This window comes from Molossus molossus, unplaced genomic scaffold, assembly GCF_014108415.1.
Source record: "Molossus molossus isolate mMolMol1 unplaced genomic scaffold, mMolMol1.p scaffold_m16_p_8, whole genome shotgun sequence".
In the NCBI taxonomy this organism is placed as follows: domain Eukaryota; kingdom Metazoa; phylum Chordata; class Mammalia; order Chiroptera; family Molossidae; genus Molossus; species Molossus molossus.
This window is the reverse complement of record NW_023425402.1, coordinates 84,885,012-84,897,195: the sequence shown is the minus strand read 5'-3', so window position 1 is coordinate 84,897,195 and position 12,184 is coordinate 84,885,012.

The following is a 12,184-nucleotide window of genomic DNA, read 5'->3' as shown; positions in this document are numbered from 1 at the left end:
CCTCCTGTTTATTGTCTGTCGCCCCAGCTAGACTTTGTGGTCCATGAAAACAGGAACCGGTCTATGTTTTTCACTGCTCTAACCCTAGAACCCAACACAGTGCCTGGAACAGAGGCATGGCACAAAACATTTCATGAATAAAGTGAAATAAATTAACATTAGCAAGATATGGTTCTTGGATGATTATTAAATACGTACTGTAGTTGTTATTTTCTTGTAATTTTATTCAAATAGAAAAGAAACTTAAAACACATTCCAGTGATATCACTGAATTATAAATCATCACTATATCTCTCCATGAATAACTCACTGTTTTAAGCACCTGTTATGTGCCAGGCTCTACGCTAAGCATTAGCAATAAAGCAATGAATGAAACAGACAACATTTTGTCCCTGTGCAGATTTTTTCTATTGAAAAATTTTATGCTAATGATCTGAAAGTCAATTAAAGGGTATTACAATCAATCAAACCAGAGCAGTGACAAGTAATGAAGGCAGAGTTGGTAAGGCTATACACCAAGGTGCTAATATAATGCAAAAAGTATCATTCAGAAAACAAAAGATAATTCTGAGGCTGTCTCACTAGATTGTGAAGAAGAAAATTTATGATAGATTTACTTACTACTAAGAAATAAAAAGGTAAAAGATAAAACAGAAACATTTCCATGTAAAAATTCAGATATATATGCAATAATATTTCTTACACTATTGTTTATAACTGTCACAATTTGAAAACAATCTACATATTCTTCAATAGGCCATTCATTAAATAAAATATGGTAGTTTGGGACTATGGAATGTTATGCAGCCATAAAAAGAATGAAAAAACTTTATTGCTACTGATATATATTTTAAAAATCCAAGCTATATTACTAAAATATAAGGCCACGCATCCGAATAATATAGATACTATTCATTTTTAAAGGTATGTATATATGTACAATGTATTTACTAAAGTTATAGAAATAGAACTGCCAAAAGAATAAAAGAAGAAAGGAAAGAAAGAAGAAAGGGAGGGAGGGAGGGAGGGAGGGAAGGAAGGAAGGAAGGAAGGAAGGAAGGAAGGAAGGAAGGAAGGAAGGAAGGAAGGAAGGAAGGAAAGAAGGGAGAAATTGATGTAAGAATAAAAATATGAATAGTACTATATATATGAAAGAAATTAAATGTGTAATTTCTCTCCCAGGAAGAAACCTTCAAGCCCAGATTTCATCAGTGATGCCTTGAAACTTTTAACAAATAACACCACTCTTACATAAAGTCCAGAGAAAGGAAACAAGGAAATATTTCCAACCGCTTATGAGGACAGCATATTGATATCAAAATCTGACAATCTATAGGAAAGAAAAACAGCAAGCAAGAACAAGCCAACTCTCCCATGAACACAGATGCAAAAATCATACACAAATTATAAGCAAGTCAAATCCAGATATTTAAGGGGAAAAAAAAGGAAAAAACACCACAACCAAAATGCCTCTCCCCAAAATGCACAGGTGATTTAATAATTGAAACCTATCAATAAAGTTCAACAAACTTCAAACTGACAGAAAAGGAAAAAAAACTCACATGGCCAGCTCAAAAAATAAAAAAAAATAAAAACAAAAGAAATCACCCAGCCGGTGTGGCTCAGTGGTTGAGCATCAGCCATGCACCAGGATGTTTCTTTCTCTCTCTCTCTCTCTCTCTCTCTCTCTCTCTCTCTCTCTCTCCTTTCCTCTCTCTAAAATCAATAAAGAAAAAAATATTTTAAAAAATAATAATAAAATAAAATCAATCATTTGATAAAACTCAACATTCATTCATGATAGAAAAAAAAAAATCTTAAACCAGGAATACAGAGAACTTCCTTAATCTGTTAAAGACAACTACAAAAAACAAAACAGAAAAACCCTAGAGCAAACATCATAATTTATAGTAAAATAGCAAAAGCACACCCTACTTCCCACACTCACTGTCTTGAACATTACAGACATACAAAAATATTTGGTATTAAATTGATACACCAAAACATAGAGTTAAGAAGTAACAAGAGAGCTGTTTCAACATAAATGGTTGATATGTATAAAGTAATGATGAACTTAAAAGGTGTTCCAAAATGTTTATTGCATTCTTTGATTAAAAATACTCCAGGATTAGCCGTGGCCAGTTTGGCTCAGCGGTTAGAGCGTTGGCCTGCGGTCCGGAGAGACCAGGGTTCAGTTCCCGCTAAGGGCACGTACTTCGGTTGCAGTTTGTCCCCGGCCCTGGTCGGTCGTGCGGGTGGCAGCCACTCGATGTGTCCCTTTCACGTCGATGTTTCTCTCTCTCTCTCTCTCTCTCTCTCTCTCTCTCTCTCTCTCTCTCTCTTCCTCTCTCTCCCTCCCACTCTATCTGTACAAAAATTGGAAAAATGTCCTCGAGTGAGGATAAAAAAAATAAAAAATACTCCAGAATTACAATCATTCTCTTCAGGAATGCTGGCAGTAGTTCAATTTAAATTGGCCCAGTAAAATAAATGCAAAATATGTAAAAAGGCAATAGCAACTATGTAGATTTACTACTTGCATATTTGTATTATTTTTCCCTTTCTCTTTTTTTATTAGAACATTCTGTATTCTTAGTTGTATTTTTTAAAATATTTTTTCTTTATTGATTTTAGAGAGAGAGAAAGGGAGAGGGAGAAAGAGAGAGAAACATGGATGAGAGAAAACACCGATTGGCCGCCTCCTGCATGCCCCCCACTAGAGATCTGGCCCACAACCTGGGCATGTGCCCTGACTGGAAATCGAACCGGTGACCTCTTGGTGCATGGGTTGATGCTCAACCAGTGATCTACACTGGCGGGGCTCTTAGTTCTATTTTATAGCTGCAGTCTTTTATATGTTTTCTTTGTGAATTACTTGAAGTCAATAGCAGAATTAACTCCTGAATAAATAAGTAAAAAACAAATAAATGATTAAGATAGGATTCAGTTAACAAGGTTCCTCTTTTTAAGGCCCAAATTATTCTCATTGTGAGAAGAAGAAAAAAAAAAGCTGAATAACACTAAATCCTAAAACACATCACTTTTTTCCATTTAAAAATATTGTTGTTGTTTTGAAAAGAAATTCAAAAGGCTCTTCTAAAATATAGATAGTTGAATTACAGACAAGAATGCCCTTCAGGTGTTACTTTGGTAGACTTGGTGAGGAGGAGCAGAGCTTTCTTTTGAACAAAAATCACTTTATAAAAAAATGTGACCATTATATTAACATGACCTTCCTATATTAAGTCTGGGAGGTTCTGGGTTATTTAAACTACAATAAACCTTTCCCTGCCACTTAAATGGCATTGTCCACACTAACGATAAAAAGGATGTTGTGATCTAATATCCAAAGGCCAAGATTCTGTGCCCATTCAGCCGAACCTTTAAAACGCCTTTTCTTCTCATGTAAGGATCATTCCCAACACACAAACCCAGCAGCCGTCATGAGCTTTGAAGCAAGGACCTGTGAGTCAACTGGCACACGGTGGTACTCGATAAAAATACTGAACGAATGAATCAGGTTTAGTTCATTTTATTCTAAAATAGAAACATAAAAGCATGCCTGGTACAAAAGAAAATGATCTTAGTAAGACAGCAATTGCTACTAGAAAACATTCCCAAATTGTCTGTTAAAAATAAATGGTCTGTTGGCAATGGCATTAACTGTTGAGAATTTACCGTGATCCAGTCGTTTTACATTTGTTACCTTATTTAAACCTTTAAAAAAACCTTACAAGGCAAATACCGTTAGAAGACACATTTTACAGATGGGGTAACTAAGGCTCAGAGTTACATAATCTGCCCAAGTCACATGGCTGCTCATGGAAGAGCAAGGCTTTGACCTCAAACATTCTGTCTCTCACATATATCCCTTTAACCACTGTTACCCTATCTTCAATTTTTTAAACCACTTTTCACTTACAGTATGTAGTCTTGGAAAGTCAATAAGGAAAAAAAAAAAAAAAAAGCAATAGGCAGACTGCTACTTCCTAAAAGGAGATATGAGGCATAATGAAAGTGTTTATAATGGCACATATTGAAGCCAAGATAGTGGTTTTTAATAAAACTGAGAGAGGGTGGATTGCTTTCCCACAGAAATTGTGGAAACACAGATGCTGTCCAACCTTAGAAATGTAAAATTGTTCATGTTTTTGATCTCTGGACCAAAGGAAAAACTACAAATTCCACTGTTTGGAACATTTAATGGAAGAGTTTAAAAGGAAACCATTATTATAATCATAGTACTCACCAGCATTATGAGAATCCAAGCTCTGTCAACATTTTCTTTATAAATTCACTATTAGGACTTTCTAACTCATCCAGTATTATTCAGCTAGGACTTTAAAATCTGAAATGTAAGATCTTAAATTGTGAGTGATATTATTCCAAGAATTAAGGAGGAAAATGGATATCATGTGATACAGACACAATAGAAAAAGGTTTGGCTTCTACAGCATTATAACAGGTATTAGCTGTCTTTTACTTTGTTTTTCTTGCTTTGGAAGAAGGTTTAGGGGAGGATGGTTGACCTGAGATGGAAGGTTGTATTGTCATCTAACCATGAGCAAAATTTTAAAAGCTCAGTATGTTATATACAGTTTGATAAACTTAAAAATACCCAGATGCTGTCTCCACTTTCTGAGTCTACACAAAGGCTTGGAATCTCATAAAGAGAGATTACTTTTAAGAACTCTGGCACTTTGCTTTTAGTCTAAACCATTAAAAAAGAAGGAAAGAGAGAAAGAAAGAAGGAAGGAAGGAAGGAGGAAGGGAGGGAGGGAGGGAGGAGAAAGAAGGAATAGTCATTTCTAATCCTGTCCAGTACATTCCAGCTAAATGGAAGACATAGAATAAAAGGAACTATTCAATCGTTTCAGAACTTCAACAAACATTGAATTTAATTTCTTTCTCAATAAGGGTTAAAGCTGAAGGGATTTGATTCTTCTAAAAATGCTTCTGTTATCTACACACCCAATGTTCCTTGACATTATTATTTTTTTAATCTTCCTTTCTTGAGATGACTTAACTTTAACACGAAATCAAAGGTGAAAAAAGAGATGTAGCAAATCGTACCTTAAGAAGGCAACTGAAATAAATTTTTCTAACAACTCAATCTGGAATTATAGTTCATGTCACCATTTATCATGCTTTTGTAAGATCCCATTAGATGGTTAAGTCAGAAGAGAACAGATAAAACAATGCAATCCATTCAATTTAATATGGTCAATCTACACAGTCACAAAATGTGGATGAGACTGAGAAAGATTAGGCCCCTCCATGATGTTGGAAAGTAACAAAGTGAGTTAGTTGCCCAAGCCCACCTAGTTGACTGGATTCACATAAATGTAACCTTATGTGGCTTCTTTTGCTAATGTATCTAATTAGATTTTTACCTCCATGAATCTTTAAAAAGACATCGTCTACATGAAGTTCCAACTTTAAATTCCCTTGTCCTCCTCAGATTATTAAAAATCAATAGGCTGATTATTAGAATGCAAAGTCATTTAGATTTATTTTTCTAGTAGGGCCAATATGCCCTACCAAAAGAGTCATCAGACTATTTTACCTAATCTAAATCTTTGTTTCTAGATTTATTTTACCTAGTAAAATTCTGCATCATATATTCACATAATGAGTGAAGCCTTATAATAATAGACCCATTTTAAACAAACTGACCAATAAGTAAGTAGAGTCTTGAAACTATGAAAATTATAGCTCTTTCCACTATTATGCTTAAAATCATATGATTCACACAAGGTTCTTATGTACCTTTTTGGGTACAAGTACTTCGTAATGGTAAATTTTAAAAAATGGTATAAAAGTAAACTCATGTGTCAGCATCATCTAAACACGGAAGGCATCACCCTGCAAGTGGAAACGGTGCTAGAATTCTGAAGTTAAAAGGCTTACTGTAAGTAAGAAGCCAAAAGTTCAGACACTCAACCAAAGTTGATCCAAACCTCTTGGGTTGGAAATATTACAAAAGCGGGCTTTTCCACGAAATGGCCTGTATTTCCTGTTTTTAGCTAAGCTGGAAATGCAATGGGAACAATACTTATTAGGGCATGTCATTGCTTCTACTTTTGGTCTGAAAACACCAAGTAGAGACTATGAGTGTGATGAATCAAAAGAAAAAAAGTGGAGTGGAGAGGTGTTCTGGGCTAAGAAAGGGAGAGTTAATGGGAACAGAATTTCCTAACTTGACCACCAGTTAACCATAGCTTGGATGCCCAGTGTGCTATGAGTCACTAGTAACTTTCTCCAAAATAACACAAGAACATCTTGGGCTAGATTGTTATTGAAGTATATTGTTAATAATATTTCCAGAAAAAAATATAAGCAGAAACAGTTATTCGATGGGTCAAATAGTACTCATGGAAATTTCTTTTTACAGAAAAAAATCTAGAAATGAGATACCACAAACAACCTGCTAGACGGTCTGATAATGTTATTCACTGCATTTACTTAGAAATTTTAGGCAAAAATCACAGCTTGCAAGAACAGGGTTGATGATAACTCTTCACAGGAAAAGTGTGAAATTGTTAAAGACAGAACACACAATGAATTTTTAAAAGCAAAGCATCAAAAGTTTTGTGGATTGTGAGTATAGAGGTAGATTTTGCATTTTCTAGAAGCCCACTAAATGCTACTGTCTCTAACTTAATTTCTTACAGTCTTTGAAATTTAACTGATGAACTCAAACTACTCAGATTCTACCAGTTTGTTAATGTATTTGTTGGATCTTCACAATATTGATTTACATACTCAATTAAGAAAGAAAATGAGGGAGCTGGGGCTCTTTTCTACTTGATTGCTCCATGGTAAAGGTCAAGGTGTCAAGATGGACAAGGCTCTTAGTGATACAATATCTAAGCATCCTCTTCTAGAACCTGGAAATATTACTTGTCCCCTAATAAATCAATCCTCAAAGATGACGAAGAAAATAATATAATAAAGCACAGGAGAAAAACAAAACAAGTGTTTAGGATTTGCAGCCAGGACAAGAGAGCCTTAGTGAACAATGTGGACAATAACCCATGAGGAAAGTTTGTGAGGTCCTGCAAAAAAAGAGTGGACAGTACGAACACTAGGAAATGAGACACAGAATAAACCTGCTCATCCACCCCCTTTGTGGCAGTCTGTCAGTCCTAGCAAAAGGAGCAGGCCAAGCAGCCTGGTGGCAGGGTGGCATTCTGGCCATCTGGGGCATGGTGGTGCAGTTACCCAGACTTGGTTAAACAGAAGAGTAGAGGATGCACTGCTCCAAACTAGCCCTGGGGCAAATTCCCCACCAAGACCAGGCTGCGAAGCCCAGAGGGCAAGGGTCAGTAAGGAGCTATGCCAGCATCACAGGCAGAAAGGTGATGAGAGAGCCTAGACCTTTGTGGGGAGTAAGGATGACAGCCCTAGAATGTGCTTTTGGTGGGTGCAGTGAATGAGGACCTGCCCTATAGTCTGAGGCAAAATCCCAGCACTGGTGTGTGCTATTTTGTTGATTTGCTGCTTCGGAGGGTTTGGCAATCTCCATTTTGCACAGTTCCTGCCTCTCCTTTTTGCTTATACCCTTGACACTTCGTATGTGTGTTACTTGTGTGTGCCCACGAGTTTGTACTCCAGGTCCGAGGAATACTTAACATGAAAACAGATTGATCAAGTGCACATACAGTAGGCTTATTATTCATTTCTATGGCTGGGTTAATAATTAGTCATGTTAGTTAATGGTTAAAAAGAGAGAGAGATAAAGTAATAATGGGCCTTTTGTTTAGTGGCTGTCGGCTTCCTTCCCGGAGCCTTTCTGTTGGCGGCTCCGAGACAGACCTGAGCTGCGCTGTGGGACCACATTCAGTGGACGTGAAGCCTGGAACAGCGTTGCTGGGCTTTAAAGTAACAGACCATGCATGTTTGTTCAACTCTGTCCATAACAAAAAGACTGTGTTTGATCTCTTGAGAAGGGCTTGCCAAGCTGAGGAAATTCTGACACAAAGGAGACTCAAACTATAGAGAAGCAGAGCAAATATATACAGAGCGGCTCTCTGAACTTATAAATTACAGAACAATGAAACCCTTATAGTGAGCTATTTACTGGGGCAAAGACCATGTCTCATTGGGTTTTTATTTCCCAGCATCTAAGCATAGTGTCTGGCGTATGGTAGGCGTTCTATAAACATTCAGTGAACTGAACTGAACTGAGTTGCTTCATATCCCCACCACCAGTCTCCTTCCATCCGGTTCACAAATGTACTTGACCTTGGCTCAGCCATCACTTCCTCAGAAAGACCCTCCCTGACCTGTCTGACTTGATCAACTCCCCCTAACATTTACACTTACACTGTTATGCACACCCCTTCAAAGCATCTATCATAGCTATAATTTTATTTACTCACACGTCCTTGGATATAACAATAGAAACCATAAACAATAAATTCTGAGGAGGCGAGAACTGGGTCTTTCTGTTTTCCACTCATGCAGTAAATGTTGTTTTTGTTGGCACTCGGTAAATATTTGTTAAAGTAGTGAACCAAGAACCCATAATTTTCATGGTTTCCTCTCATTCTAATAATACTCACCAGCCCTCAAATAATATGAAATGAATTGTTCAATACAAACTCACATAACAGTCAGAGATGGGAAAGTAAGCCTGTGGTGCGGGCCATCCAGTTAGGAGGAATTTTGATACAGCAAAAGAAAAACACACATATCTTCCGTAATGGCCAGAAGTTAGGGCTCCATCCTGAGTGTACCATACAAATGTGTATGAAGATGTGTTTATTCTTTTACAGGCGTCTCAGGTGTTTTCTTTTTTAAAAGAAGGAAAAAGTAATGTCCATTCAGTTGAACCATAAAAGGTCAAAAACTCAAATACTGTCAATGTCACATGGCCTAACCTGGCAGACGATGACTCACCTGGCAGACGATGACTCACCTGGCAGACTACGTATATTTGTTTACATAGTTTAGTCACAGGTAAGCAGTTTTTCCATGAATTATCCTCAGAACCCTGAGAATAAAAAAAACACTGCTCCCATCCAAAATACAATACTAATATGGGATGTGGTGAATGACGAGGTTAGTTTCTGGCTAAAGAAAAAAAAAAAAAAGAGTAGAAACTGCAATTTAGTCAGATTTAATCTAACATATGAACATTTATAATAAATCAAGATACCCAATATTATTCCAGTCAACTACTTAATAAATAAAATTCTAGAACAATTAAGGCCAAAAAAAAAAAGCCCATTCAAGAGGGCTGTTGCTCTAATTCAACTAAACTGTATTTCTGAAGCGACTCGTGTGTGTCATGTAGCATACTTGGCACAAAAGATGCAGCTATCGTCCCTGCCCTCAGGAACTTACAAGTAATGAAGGCGTCTGCAGTCTGTATCCACACCCTTCATAGCTGCTCTGTCTTCCTCAGATTCCATGGGGAAAACTCCTAGTCTCAGGCAAGTCCACAGTAGATGCTCTCCTTCCCCTGACAGCAATTACTTCTCTTCACTTGTCCAGAATTCTTAAGGGAAAGCACTATGCATCAAGTCAGTTTCAATAAACATTTTTAGAATAAATTAATTAGTCACCCAACTGATATGAGAGGGAGATCTATCTGTAAATGAGGAATTGGACGAAGACACCTATGGCTTGCTTTCAACAAAGGTCAGGTTTTCAGATTTGGTTCTGCTCTTCTAAGTTTTCAAGTGCATTTATTGAGGACTTATCTATCACCTGGGATAAAGAAGACCTTTGGTGGTGGTGGTGGGTGAGGGGTGGTAATCATCACCCGAGGATTTGATTTTTAGATAGAGTGGAAGGAAGGGAGAGAGAGAGACAGAGAGACAGAAATCAATGTGAGAGAGACACATTGATTGGTTGCCTCCTGCACCTGCACAACCCTGACCAGGGCCAGGGATCAAACCTGCAACCCAGGTATGGGAATTGAACCCAAAACCCTTCAGTCCTTGGGCCAATGTTCTAACCACTGAGCCAAACCGGCCATGGCAAGAAGACATTTTTATGAGTAATTTATGTCAGCCTTATCCAAAGTAAAAGTTCAGTTTTCTTCTTTAACTATGGAATATGTACAGGAGATAACTCTGGCTCTGAGAAGGTAGAAGAATCTCGGTCCCGTCACTGTGTGCCTTTGAAAAAATTACATAGTCTCTTCCTGTCCCTGTTTTTTTATCTGTGGAGTATTGATAATCATACAGTAATTCTGTGAGGATTAAATGTGGCAAGACATGCAAGGCACTTGGCACAATAGCTGGTATATAGTAAATGTGTAGCCAATGTTGGTATTATGATTAATATTACCATATTACTTGTAGCATTATTCCTCTTTCCATGTACATTTTTATTGGGGGAAATCAAGGTCCTATTTAGATAGAATAACTCAAAAAAAGGTTAAAAAAAAAAAAGAACAAGTACCTTCATTCAATCATTCTACAAATATTTATTGAGCTTCTGCAAGGTATCCAGACTGACCAACTCCCAGAATCAAATAGGTGACTTTCTGGGGGCTTGAAAGGGAGAGGTTAGAATTGTGGAAGAATAAGTGAAGCATGAATTAGTGGGACCAAACTAAGGTCCAAATCCTGAGGGCAGTTACTATAAATAAAAGGGGCCCTGTATAGAAGTGAACGTCAGTGTCATTGGGCAGCATTAAGTCTTGGAAAATCACATTGACCTTTAACAAGAAAAGAGCCCAAGCTTGGAGAACATTCTTATCCATGACTGAACCCTACTTAACCTAGGATGCTAAAGAAAAATTCCCCATCTTAAATGAGCATAAATCTCACCAGAGATGGTTTGTTGTGTTTTTGCTCATAATCATAAAAAAATCAAGAGATAAAAATCTGTCACCTTGGCAAGAATTATCATCCAAAAGTGAACTGGAGGTCTATTCAGAAATAAGAGTCCTGAGCTAAGCATAAAAATCAAGCCTCGTGAGGAACAGTGAGGATACTTCTCAAATGTGTTGAGAAATAAAATGGGAAAGTAAAAACAGCTCTTCAGACTAAAGACCTGTATCTCAGGTTGCTCAAGGCTGGTCTTACAGGGACTGAAGTCAGCAGTAGAAGAGTAGAAGTGAATTATCTGAATATTCCCCAATTTTTGAAGTGTCATTATTTGCTGATTGCTTTCCACCAACTACATATCTGTTGTTCACAACAAAGGTTCAATGTGAAATACCAGAATCATCCTGCTAGAAATACACGAGACTCAGGAAACCACACATGCGTGGACTCAGAATGTCCTGTGGTTTTGTGTTGTTGTTGTTGATTTTGTTTTGCACTAGGCCAGAGACTGGGCAAGATGGAGATGCCTTGTGACGTGTCAGAAATGCGAAGGCTATTTGCAAGCCAATACTTAAGTTATAACGCTGTCATACTTTTATGGATGCTGGAGGAAGACCTGACAAACCTGGATCAGAGATAACTGACTTTATTACTCTCGGCAGTAGTAGTGGCCAGAATTTTCTTGCACTGGTTCCTGAAGTACCAATTCCCATAGGGCAACACAAACAGGGTCAGGTGACTCATGTATGTACATTACAAGAGAGGGACCCTGAGCTTAGGGAACCTGAATCTTTTATACTGGACAGTAAACATGCCTGCTCTTTTCTCTGGAAGGATACACTATCTATGTCTTACAAGGCTGTTGACTTTACAAATATTCTTAAAATGATGGAATGGAATAAAGTCAGTTAGCTCCTCTACTAATAAGACACATAGAAATGACAGCCATTCTGAAAACTGTCTCTCGGTGTCACTCATGCTTCAGTGCCTGGCATCCTGTTGGTGGACAGCTTACAGAACTGGATCTACAAAGCCCTTTTTGGCTCAGGATGTCATATACTCTGGACAATCCTCTATTGCACATTCCCAAGAACATTCTCCTGAGCTTGCAAACTACATACAGGTATTCATTTCATCTTTTTTAAGGTCAGTACAGATTTCTAAAACTTTTGTCTTTTACCATGTCCCAGAAAGACATAGGAATTCATACCATGTCCTTACTGTAAAAGGTTCCTGAAATGTAGAACATATCTCTCCCCCTATTGCTAGAACAGTTTTCAAAAGTATAGTCCATACATAGTATAGGGTTTAAGGCTGTCACGGTCTTACTTTATACTATAAAAGCGTTTTAATAATAATGCTCCCTGCATCCACTACCAATCCACACAACCTTCTAA